Source organism: Ascaphus truei, chromosome 5, assembly GCF_040206685.1.
Source record: "Ascaphus truei isolate aAscTru1 chromosome 5, aAscTru1.hap1, whole genome shotgun sequence".
In the NCBI taxonomy this organism is placed as follows: domain Eukaryota; kingdom Metazoa; phylum Chordata; class Amphibia; order Anura; family Ascaphidae; genus Ascaphus; species Ascaphus truei.
The window spans coordinates 153,689,019-153,702,043 of NC_134487.1; the positions used below are offsets into that span (position 1 = coordinate 153,689,019).

At 44.0% G+C, this 13,025-nt stretch overlaps 1 protein-coding gene across 6 annotated transcripts in view; it reads left to right on the top strand.

The window, feature by feature from the left end:
• Positions 1–445: 445 nt before the first annotated feature.
• The window catches only part of FGF1 (fibroblast growth factor 1), a 124,908-nt gene continuing 112,328 nt past the window's right edge, over positions 446–13,025 (top strand). For 2 of the 6 annotated variants that reach the window (XM_075601064.1, XM_075601065.1), the window contains exon 1: positions 448–857. The gene's annotated coding sequence lies outside the window, so the exon portion shown is untranslated. Of the gene's footprint in view, positions 858–4,905; positions 5,018–13,025 lie in introns of those variants that run through there. The other 4 variants (XM_075601061.1, XM_075601060.1, XM_075601066.1 and 1 more) reach the window with 3 other exon arrangements.

Here is a 13,025-nt window from a genome sequence, read left to right on the forward strand (position 1 = left end):
ATGTATGTATATATATATATATATATATATATATATATATATATATATATATATATACACACACTGTACAGTATATAGAATTACAACCAGGAGGTTTAAAAGGGAGAGGCACATGTTTACAGACACTTTTAATCACACTGCAATCTAAATGCATTCTGTGGTGTTACATTTTTGTAATCTTGGATGGTGTGTTAACACTCCCCTTCATCAGCATAACAGCATTGAAACAGCCCTTGTTTCATATAGAAAGTTTCTAAAATGGTCCATGTGTGTGCATTGTTTATTAGCATCCCCTGCATATCTTAAAGTGTCGTTAGGAGGCGCATTGGATCACAACCCTGAACTACTACCTGGGCTCACATCCAGCTCAAAAATAACTGCAGCACTAAACATCACGTGGTCCAAAAGGAAAACAAGATTATTGTCCTTATTTTCTTTGCTTTCCTGTACTGATGCCAGAGAAGATTTTACCACATGCTGCATTGACCTGTTACTCCAGTGGGAGAAACTGCAGGGCATGTGCATCTGTGTGCCAAGTGATCTGGGAGAAAATAGTTCAATTTGGTTCCACATATAGCATATTTTTATGGGTTACGTTAATTTGGACTTCATCCCCTTCTTTACTTGGGTGGGATTAATACATTCAGAGGGGCAGTCTGACAAAGGAAGGCGAGCAGACTGGACCGCACAGTTGCTTGACCTCTCCCACACCCAAGGACCTATTTCGTGCTATTGGAAATTGGATCTTTTCCTGGTAGAGGAAACACCCTTTCTTTAGCAAACAGGGGCTGCAACCTTCCCAGAGTTCGGGCCGAAGGAGCACAGCCGGAAAGGAGGCTCAAACCCACAAACTTAAGGTAAGGAAGGATTTCTGTTTCTCCGCAAGATTTAGTCCACGGGGAGGATTTCAATAATATATTACATTTAGGCAAATGATAACATTGATTCCACTAAAACTTTGGCACGAGCAGCAACACTATCTACTGCTTAGTACGAAAATGTCAGGCTGAATATAAAACAAACCGAAGGGCGCTGCGGAAATAGGATCCTGCAGTACTGTAGGATATTTAGTCTTCTGAAGGACGCGTACAACTCAACAGAGGAAAAAAGGAGGGGAAGAAATGGGCTATGGGCTTATGGCAGGGAACCAAACAGTCACTGGTTACAAATGATGTTACGTATATATATATATATATATTCTCTAAAATTCAGAGCTATTTCTCATCCCTTCCTCTTTGCACCTGCTCTAGTCAGTATCACCTCATGTATCTCTTCTCACTCTGCTTTCCCCTATCACTTTCCCTTTGCCGTGCCTTACTTCAACTTCACTTTCAGAACACAATGTTAATATTAAAGTGTGTATCTGCATGTAAGTGCGACACCTAAAGGTGCTACACGTCAATGTCTCCGGGGGCTCAAGTATGATAGCCGTAAACTTTTAAAGAGGCAATCCAAGCGAAGGATTTTGTCTGGCTAATTTTGTTTATTTGTACTGTAGGATTGAAGCAGGGGGTTTCTGGAGCTGAATCCCATTAATTTCAGCTCCGGGAACCACCTGCTTCAGAGATACTTACCTCCATAGGGGGTGCCGGTAGCTGCCCTGCTAGCAGGGTTCACGTAATGCGCAGCTTCAAAGTCTCCGCGCCCTGTGGGCCAATAGAAAGCCGTAACATCATCAGGTGTGGCTTCCTATTGGCCTTTAAACTTTGCATAGATATCGGTATCCCTTCCTCCTTTAAAAATCAATTCACTTCAGGCATCTTTCTCCTGCAGGTTTGTGGATCCAAGTATTTTAAAAACATGTTATGGATATATATATACATACATATATATATATATATATATATATAAACATACGATAACGTTTGAAGCACGAGATCATGGTTTATGTGTCTTTTTGAATACAAAAACTTGTGATCAAACTTACCAGAGTGCTGTCTCCTGATCTCGTGCTTCAAACAGTATCGTATGGTTTATTATTGCTTTATGGGACAAGCACCCAATTTTTTCTACTTGCAAGTGGAGTGCCGACTGCTTCTGTGGATTATATATATATATATATATATATATATATATATATATGTGTGTGTATTGTTGAAAAGAGTAAAGTCAATAATGTGACTGTCTAGGTCATTATTATCATTATTATTATTGAAGTTCTCTACAGTAAGGAAAAATGTAAGAACCCATCCTAATAAATACATTTTAGAGAGTGACATTCTATTGACAGTCATAGCCTCAATTGTTGTTTTAATATAAAGAATTATTGACTCCTCCAGTGATTAAACTGTTAAGCCATAAAGATCTGAGATCATATTTTGTATACAGACTTCCAGTCACTTTACGAGCCTGTTGATTCCTGAGAACGTGATGGATGAACCTATAGTAGACTTCCTGTTCTGATTCAGCTCTGTTCATGCGTCTTGTGCTGTCTGTGCAGCTCGCATTCCTTTCGTTTTTCACGTTCAGACAGAACGAGGGCATTACCCCATCTCTACCTATACAATTGGTCTTGCCAGTTCATCATCAATATCAGAATCAATTCGCCAATGCTCGTGCTTTTATGAAATCAATTCTTTCTCTGGTTAGTTTGACAAGGGTCCTTTGGTACACATTTTCTTACATTATATATTAGGAGCACCTTCCCTAATTGGGTGTTTCGAATTTGGGACTGGTTTGTCAATACTAGTGTGACGTGCTTCCCCCACCCCCTGGGAGATTCTGCCATTAATGGTCGTGTGGTGCATGATACCTACTGGTAACAAGGGGGCTGAGCTGTCCTGGCTTTTTCCCTGGCCCTCTAGCAGGACCAGAGGTATAGGGTATCACTCACTCTCCCCCAAGGGGAAGAGGAACAGGGTAGGCCAAGCTCCAGGCAATCCTGTGTGATCCCTGCCTCTCTCAAGGGGGAGAGGCACTACTCAATTTGGGGTGGCACTGCCATTAAGTACATCTAGGAGACGGGCACCAGGTCTGTCCCATGATTGGACATGCTCAGGCCTGATGTCACGCCTCCCACTGTCACTCAAGTGCAGCACCAAGGAGGGGGAAAACCCCATGTTGACTACTGGCTGCCTCATTCTAGCAGGGCTTACTGCCAGTAGGGCAGGTTAGTCGCCAAAGGTGGCATGGCTACACTAGTATGAATGTTTTGCTGTGTGCAGAAGAGGTCAGTGCCTTTTTCAGTGTACAGTAATGTAACCCTGCTTCCCCCCATCCCCCAGACTCTACAGTGGTGTCTAGGGTGCATGAGGGCAGATTACATGCGGTGTGGTGCATACCCGTGAGGAACAGGAGGGCCTGAGCTTCCCGCGATGTTGTGGGGGAGCCAGGACCGGGCTTCTGGGGTGATAGCCTCCATCTTCTCCTAGTGGTGCAGCGCCTCCATCTTCTATACTCCCAAGAATATGGGACAGGACCTGTATAGAAGAACCACTTGGGTCCCAGGGTAATACCTTCCAATTCACACACAGTCTTTGGTAATAACGAATAGTCTCTTTTATTGACAGATCAGCAATCTCCCAACGGTAGTGGCTTCCAGTAGCCGCAACAACAACAGCAAAGACTTGTTATTACGCCGCTCTCCTTCCACACAGATAATTCCTCCTCTCCTTCCCTCCAAGTCTCTCCTCCGACAGGATGGTCTGGGCTAGGGCTTCAATACCCCGTGGCCCACCCCCGAGGTTATCCTCGCGGTGGGGCTTGAATTCTCCACATCACCCCTGGCAGTGGGGTGAGGGCATTGGTCCACCAAGTCTATAATTCTATCAGCTCTACTAAAGGAAGCTGAATCTTTCCACTCCTCTCTCTCTGCTCCTGTACTCTGCGCAGGGGAGACCGCGGTCTCCTCCAACTCCTCGGACCGATCCGCAGGATTCTTCGGCTCACGGCATACTAACTGAACTGCATACTCCCGGTATAACTAACCGGCAACTCCAGACTCCCGATATCACTATCAACTAACTCTACTCACAGGAGTTGGCTGCTAAATATAGAGCTAGCCCCGCCCCTCGTGATGTCAGCAGAACCTCCCCTCTTGCTCACGCCTGCAGCAGAGTCCAGGCCTGCATCTACCACTCAGGATAGGGCTATGAAGGGGGAAAACCCATGATGATTACTGGTGCCTGATCTTAACAGGACTTACCACAGTAGAAGGAAGAGAGGTATAGCCTGTGCTGTTTACAGGGGGCTACAGTAACAAGGCAGAGCCTGCACTCGGCTAATGAGAGGGTCAATGGTGAAGGTTTCCAATATGGGAAGATGGGAAGATGCTATTCTCTGAGGTCACAAGCTATATTTGACACTTATTAAAATAATTCAATAAAGCTTTCCTTTTTTTTTTTTTTTTTTTTTTACAAAACACACGATCACATTACACAAGCATCACATTCTAGAATTTAATTATATGAATTCAGGTTTTGGCTGATATTTTGATCATTTCGCAAGATTGAAGACAGTCTTGGGGGCCGAACTGGGTCCATGGCCACCTATAGCCCAATAATGATTCAATCACTTTAATGATGAAGCAGGCGTCATCCCTATGTATGCCAACAATGTTTTTGTTGGGTTAGCACATTGATGGATAATGTGCTGCATGTACTGTAATACGGTGCTTTTTGTGTATAGTACAGTATGTGTAACTGGATCCCTTTCTATTAGAACAGGTTCTTCTGAACCTGTCTGTCTCTGCTAGTGTTTTATAGTGCAATAACTAGGAGAAGTCACTGACAAAGGATAAAAAGGGTTTCTCTAGCGTGTGCATGCCTGAGCTTGCATTACCTCCTCACGCAGTTGCAATGGGAAAAGTAGCAAGGGCCAAACCTTACTTAGCAATGGTAGCCTGTAGCTCTGCAGTATGACGAACCAGGCAGCATTCAACAGAGGTTAGACCTGCTGACAGCTCCTGCTCCACCCCCTCCTCTCTCTCCCTCTGCTTTGCGACAAGATAAGATATCCTCCCTGGAATCTACGAAATTACAGCACTGTCTAAGATATCTCAGCAGTTTTAATTCTACAGGTAGGTGATACGTATTTGAATGGTTAATAATGCATACAGCTGTGCATCTTTAAGACAGGGAGTTGGGAAGAAAGTATCTGCTTGGGTGTGTGAGGCAATGCAAAAATGAAAAGCATCTAGGATGCTGTGTACTGTATATACAGTATTCCAGAAAGGGGAACTGGTTTACAGCACACTGAAACTAGCATCACCGAAGGACAGTTCAGTACTTGTAGATCACAGGAAAAATTGCTAAGGTGCTTGTCCAATTGTGTTTGTTTCTCATCCCCAAAGCAATTTGCGGAGGATTAATAAAAAAATGCTACAGGCTGCAGACAGATATGCTCTATAAATGTACGCTTAATAACCTTATTCTGTTTTGTACCATCATAGTAAGAAAAGAAGAACCCCAAACAACTTTATATGTATTTAATTATATGCATACCGTATGCAATTGAAAAATAGAAATACCTGTATTTGGAAGGTTTTCTTGATTTCTGTTTATCTCTATACTTTCACTCTCATTGGTTCCTTTGCAATATTCTGTGAAGCTGTTTCCACTTTGCTTGGGAATATTTTAATCTCCCCTCAAATGAATGGATCTTAAATCGTTACAAGGTACAGTAATGGAAGATGGCTTCCTAGCATATTGAATAGGGACCCTTATCGCAGAAGTTATTTGATTGTGAATGACCATATTGTAATATCTTGCATACCACAGGTGGGGTACCTGTACATTGGAAGCCCCCGATTTACTGCATTGTAGATTCACGGAGTGGTATAGTGGCTGATGGTACAGGACTCTGACACAAGGATGCATGTTCATTTCTGTATGCCCTTGGGCTGTACATATTACATAACACAGTTTTGCTCTTCCATGTCAATCACTAACTAAAGCACAATACCTGGTTGTGCATATTGTTACTGTATCTGCTTTATTGCTTTTAAAAGTGGACATGTAGTTTAAAATAAGCATGTATCAACTTGTGGTTTAGGCAGTCGCCTCTGATATCATAAACTCTTGTTTGAGCGCCAGCGCTGATACCGGTTATATTCCTGCTGTATAAAATTAGAATTGTTTCAGGGATTAATTCGTCATTCTCCTATGTGTAGTATTGGGTGCAATAGCAATAATATATATATATATATTACCCCGGTAGTTGTCTTTAAGTCATTAATAATATGATCTGCTTTTGAGGTTGTGTCCGGAATGATTGGTGCTTTAGGTCAAAATTTTGAAGGTACAAGACATTTGTTGTTTTAAATTCATAGTAATGTGATGTTTGTCATATCATATCTTTTTAAATGTAAATACTATTCTTTTCATCAATCTAGTAGGACATCACACTTTAGATGGCTTTGGACAGAGTTGTATACAATAGTAAGTGGGCCTTTTAAAGGTCAAACTAAAGTATGAAGCTTACTTAGTTAAGATCTCTGTGGGGGGGATTTTCTTCTTACTCTGTCTGCCTACATGTCTGGAGCACTTAATGAATTAAAGTTGTCCACCCACCCCATCCTACCAATTTTTATATGAAATATTGCTTGAATAAAAAAAAGCGCCACCGGCTATATAATGTGTCATGAGTTGTACTTCATAAAGGATAGTAGAAGAGAAAAAAGGCAAGATACAGGACACTTATTGGCTGTTAAATATCAAAAAGGGGCAGTGAACATGACGTCAGAATAAGTTTAAGCAGATGCCCCCAGTCTTGCTATTTGTGGTCAAGAATTGAATGAGTATTTGTCACTCTAGCAGGTTGATATGAGGAAATCCTTTTTTCTCGAACACGAGCTTTCCTATATACTTACAGTACATGCCTTTCAGCACTGTGGATGTCTGCTAGGATGTCCACATGTGATAATGGTATATTGAGATAGTAATTACTTTCTTTGTCTTCCATCTGGACCACAAGCTGTGGTAGTATATATGAAGGACTGCTAATTTGCAGCATGGAAGCAAATATAATGATACTAATTGAATTTTAAACACTGACAGTTTATGCTGTGCTGTACATACAGTAGAACCTTGCAGACACACCGATTCTCTTTTCTAAGAAGCATACAATGTAAATTTGGTGCATAAGGCAAAGAGAGGAGAGCTGATTCGAAATAGAAAACGGGTTCACATGCTTCAAATGCAGTGACATTGATTACCACTGAGCTACTCCTACAGCTCAGGCTATGATATGAAAATACTTGCCCCAAGATAGGAAGAGTGTGAGAGAAGGTGAATTTACTAGTGAGGCAAAGACAGATAGATACAAGGAAACCCTGAGGCTCTAGAAAAAGAGAAATGTTTATTCCCTCAGACAACGAATGCAGATATAGCATTCTAAAGGTGACTAGCACATACTTGAAAAACGAGAGGTAAGGCCCCAGTACCTCAGCTGCACGCGCGCCCTCGAGGCTGTCGGCGCGTGCAGCCGATTCCCCGGTCTGCAGTGAGCTGCAGGAAGAGAGACCGGGGGGGGAGAAGGGCGTGGCGGGGGAGTGACGGGGGCGCGGCCATGACGTCACCCGGCAGGTTCGCCCTCATTGGCTGAACCGCCGGGGGGCGTGGCATAGCGCTCCGTCGCGAGTCCTGCTCTCAATTCGATTGAGAGCAGGAGCAACTCTCGCCACAGCGCTGTGGCCCCCCCTCGCAGCGGGCCAGGCGCCATTGAGGGGAGGGCTCTCATCCCTGCAGCGTCCGCCACAGCGGGCGCTGCAGTATCCAGCGGGGACCAGGCCTTACGCTCAATGTATTACTTCCTGGTAAAACATTTAATAAAAAACCATGCAGACAATGCAACAAACAACTTCATAGAAAGTAACAAGAAAATCATATTTAATCGAATCTGACTTTGGAAACATATACAATATGACATATTTGTTATGCAAGAATGCAAACATCTTGTGTTCAGATTGCCCTTGCCACAAATGTCTGTGTTAGTAATCTGATCTGTATGACAGGAGATTCCAGTAATACTGTCATGGCAAGCATCACAGATTCATCTACTGCCAACATGTTAACAGGCAAAAGAAGATGTTCCCATAAGGTCTATATAAACCATAATCTCATCATGCTTCTAACAACAATTAGTCAAACTCAATTGTAGTGTTTGAGGTAATCTGTACTTTGGGTGAGTGAAATTGCTTAATAATGCTTTAAAATTGTTCAGATGACCTTTTCAGTAAATGAAAATGCATTCCATCAATGCAGACTGTCTGTCACTGAGTGAGGCAGCCTCCCAATAAATGAGACAGTCCTCCAACAAATGAGACTGCTTCATAATAAATATAACTGCCTTCCAGTAAATGAGGCTCCTGTCCAGTTATTCAGGTAGCCTACTAATGATGCATCCCTCCAGTGAATGAGACTACACCCCCCCCCATCCCCCATCCATCCAGACTGCTGGCAATAATTGCAACGGCTGTTTAATAAATTAGACTACCTCGCAGTGAGTCAGACTTCTCTCTAATAATCCATGCTACCTTCCAGTAAATGAAACGGCCTTCCAATTATTCTGACTGCCTTCTATTGTACAGTACCAGATGTCCCACCAATCACGTAGGCTGTCTTCCAATGAGGAATCAACATGGAAGCCCTCACATATTGAACATGGGTAATGTTCCTAATGCCACGGTCAAATGTTTTTAATCATAACTAAAGCTAGTTTAAAGCTAATTATCAGCACACACAAATCTAATAAAACATCCCCCTGAGAGATTGAGCACTGGGTTTTGTGCTGCTATCCTTTTAAATAGATCATTTTTTATCAGATTTCAGTGTGGCAGTCATTAGTCATTGGACTAAATGTACTGCCATCCATTGCATGAGGCTCCCATAGATTAAGGGCCATATTCACTAAGCGATATTCAACCATAAGGCTTTTTCTGGCCCATGCAGTGGAATGGGCTGTAAGTGCTCATGATTCTGTAAATCAGCCCTTCCCGTTCCCCCATCCTCTGTGAATTATTGGAGCCATTTGCCTTCTACAACGTGCCAGATTAGTGCTGAACAGAAGAAGAGAGAGGAAGACTGAGCCAGTTGTTTTCCAGGGATTTTGCATACAGTATATACATAGTATATACATAATGTGGCTTTGCATTTGCAAAAAAAAATAAATATATATATAATTGGAACTGAGGCCCAGTAAAAATATTGAAAAAAGAGGAATAATAGCCGTAGAATCTTTCCTGTTGGGTCTCTACTCTCCAAATAGACCTCCTGCATAAATACAAAATGTATGAACAAGCAGCCAAGCACAACAATGGTTTGCAAAGTGTTTTGGGTGTCCTGATGAAGGAGTTTAGTATGGATTAAACACTTTGCATTGCTATCTCTGTGCGTGTGTGTGTGTGTGTGTGTGTGTGTATACAGGAATAACTGCTTCCTAGATCAGAAGGAAGTATCATCACTTATCATATCTCTCAATGTATTACTTCCTTGTAAAACATTTGATAAATAAATACAGCTCAACCCCGTTATAGCGCGATCCACTATAACGTGGTTTGAGCGTGGACCCCAAATTAAAAAAAAAAATTAAGTTTTTTTTTGCACACACTGCACACTGCACACTGCACACTGCACAAACTCACAGCACACTACACACACTCACAGCACACTGCACACACACAGTCAAATACACACACACTCACTTTAAGGGAGCTTGCTCTCGCAAGACGGAAGCAGAAGCAGGAAGCAGAGACAGGGAGAAGAGCTGCCAGATGCCGGGTATGTGTTGTGTGCTGTTGCCGCTGCCCCACCGGGTCTGGGAATGCTGGGAGAGTTCTCAGCTTTCCCCCTCCGGCGGACGCGGTACCACCACACAAAAAAAAACCCGCGCTATAACAGGGTTAAGCTGTAATATCACTGTTGGCCAGCATTGGCGGTATATGTATCACTATATACAGGGCTGGTGCAAGGGTATTAGGCGCCATAGGTGAACGTTCAGCCTTGCACCCCCTCTCCCCACACAATTAACGAAAAAAAAGTATAATGTGGATTAGTACGAATACAAATATTGCATTAAGAATTACAGATTTATTTTACATCAAAAAGAAGAATATGATACTGATTATATATTGTCATTGTACTGGGGGAAATCGTTAAATGCCTGGGAGGGGTAGTTATGTGCCCTGGTGAGAGGGATAGTTATGTGCCCTGGGGCAGGGCGGTAGTTGTTTCCCCTGAGGGGGAGGAAGGAGAAGGAGGTATGGGCCTGGGGGTAAAGATGTGGGCCTGGGGTCAAGGAATGCCACAACATTAGGATCAGCATGTGTCTGCAGCCTTGGAGGATAAAGGGAGCATGCACCACAGAGATACCTGTCAGCGCTCCTGTCAGAGAGGGCCTGCCGCAGGAGACCTGCAGAGGTGCCTGTCAGCGCTCCTGTCAGAGAGGGCCTGCTGCAGGAGACCTGCAGAGGTGCCTGTCAGCGAGCCTGCCAGAGGGGACTCGCAGAGGTGCCTGTCAGCGGGCCTGTCGGAGGGTACCCGCACAGGTGTCTGTCAGAGGGTGTCTGCGGAAGTGCATGTCAGTTCCCTCTGCGGATCTAGCACGTTAGGCTTGCCAGCTGGGGCCCGGGCCACCTGACTCACCAGGCCAGGGACAGTAGTCCCAGCTCTCCCCCCTGTTGGCAGCCCTGCTGCTACACGGAATACCCTCGTTGTTTGAAGCCCCCCAAACTTTGCTGCTCTAGGCGACTGCCCAGTTTGCCTATTGGTTAAACCGGCCCTGACTGTATATAGTAAAATTATACTGGCACAATTTATCCCAAGGAAGCTATGCAGTGCCCCTTGTAGATGAGGTTGAGACAAGTAGATGACAATTAGAAATATGCTAAACTTTCACTGAAGTTTGTGAATCAGGCCAAATGTGCCTATTTTCATTAAAAAGATTGCCAAGCATTAAAAGTCCATTTGCAAAGTCATGTGGCCCTGCATATACATCAACATAGTGCCATTTTAACAGAGTTCTGGCAAACCAAATTTGAAGATATTTACCCAAGTCTATTGTAAACCTTTGTTTCCCCACTTCAGAGGTTAGGGGCTTTATCTCAATCCTCCTACCAGTTCTGTTTTTGGCAACCTACTGCAACCACATATAATAAATCATATAGAATATAATATAAGAAAACAGCAAAGTCATGTATTTTAATAAGATGACATATTTTTACTAACTCCAGAAAACACAGTAAGAAGATTAAATGAAATGACACATACCGTATGCATCCCTGGTTTACACCAAGATGGAAATAATCATAGCAGAAGCACAACAAAACAAAATGAATAATGTAGCAATCCCATGCTAAATATGATTGGGAGTTCATTTGAGTTATGCTGCAGTCTTGTTCTCTAAGTATAACATCTGTTTCTTTAAATACAAATCCCAGAGATGAAGAAACTATAGATTGTTTATCTTTGCATTCTGTGAATTGTATGGCCATCCAGAGAGTGATTTCCCACAAGGCTGAATAGCCTATAGCGGCAATTATTCAATTTACTTACACGAGAAGTTCATTAAACAGATTTTCACATAAAGCCGACAGAGACCCGTTAGGGGAGGAAAGGGGCGGGTCCTCCCCTCCCCTCCCCTCCCCTCCCCCAGCAGCGGCTCTGTCCCGCCATGCGGAGGAGCAGTGGGTAAGATTTTGGCCTTCACTGCACTGCGTGATATTTCACGGCCCCCTCCTCTCCCTGGCCGGCAGTGCTCCCCACCACTCTGAATCCTCCTCCTCCCCATGTAGGCAGCCCAGGCAGGTAGACCACCCACAGGGTCACTGCTGAGGAGGCCGGAAACTTCTTCCGTGGGCCCCGCACCTCCTATTTACCTGCGGTGCTTGTCCCCTCCCTGGCCACTACGGGCTCCGGCCTCCTCCCAGGTGGCCCATCCCGGCAGCCATTCCTCCCGCGCACGCCTCCAACCGAAAGTAAGGGGCGGCAATAAGCGTAGAGCCAATGGACGGCAAAACGATAAATTCGCCACTGGGTCTATCCCTACAACTATAATGATATAAAATGGCATGAAGACTCAGAATAACCCTCCGGGTGCCTCAAGACATAGCCACTATGTCATGGGGTGTGGCACCCCAGGGCTACGTCAAGCCCTTAGCGTGCTATAGGGGAGATCTGTAGTTCAGGGGAATGGAAGACGCGCGCGCACGTCTCCTCTTCCGGTTTTGGGCTACGCGCCGCCGGGGTCATGTTTCAGCTCTGAGGAGTGTTCACGTGACTGCTGTTTGCCCATCGCTACGTCCCCTCCTGCCCCCAAAGGGCCGAGAGAGAACAATCAGAAGTTTAACAAAACCAAACGTAACATAAATGTATGTACTTTTGAATCAACTTGCATAGATTGCTGCTTTAAAGGATGAATTCATGCACTTTTTTATTTATTATATTTTTTAATGTAGGATTGAAGCAGGGGGTCTCTGGAGCTGAACACCATTAATGTCAGCTCTAGGAATCCCATGCTTCCCAAGATACAGACCTCCGAAGGAGGTGCTGGTATCTCAGCAAAGTTTAAAACCCCCAGCCATCTGGGCAATAGGAAGCCGCACCAGATGACATCACTTCTTCCTATTGGCCCGCAGGGCGTGGGAGCTTTGAAATGCGGCCATTACGTGATCCCTGCTAGCCAAACTGAAGCGTCCACCGGCACCCCCTACTTGTTCCTGTATCTCCAGAAGCAGGGGGCTCCTGGAGCTGGAGTTAGCGGGGTTCAGCTCCGGAGACCCCCTGCTTCAAACTTATGCTAAAATAATAATACATATTTTTAAAAAGCCGCGTATGGTTTGCTGCTTTAAATGCCTACAGTAACAATATTATTTTTCTACACTCCTCTGTAGTACCCACTCAGTATAAACGATGAACAAATTTGCCTAGATAACTCCTGTACAGTGGTAAGATGGAGGTTAGGTTACCTATTCTATGTGGAACAGTAGGATCGTTTGTTTCTATTGAATATCTTCAACGCAGCTCTATAGTGCCATGTGAAGCCTATGTTTAATAAAATCCTAAAGGATTGATTTTGTCAGTTTGGCCAGC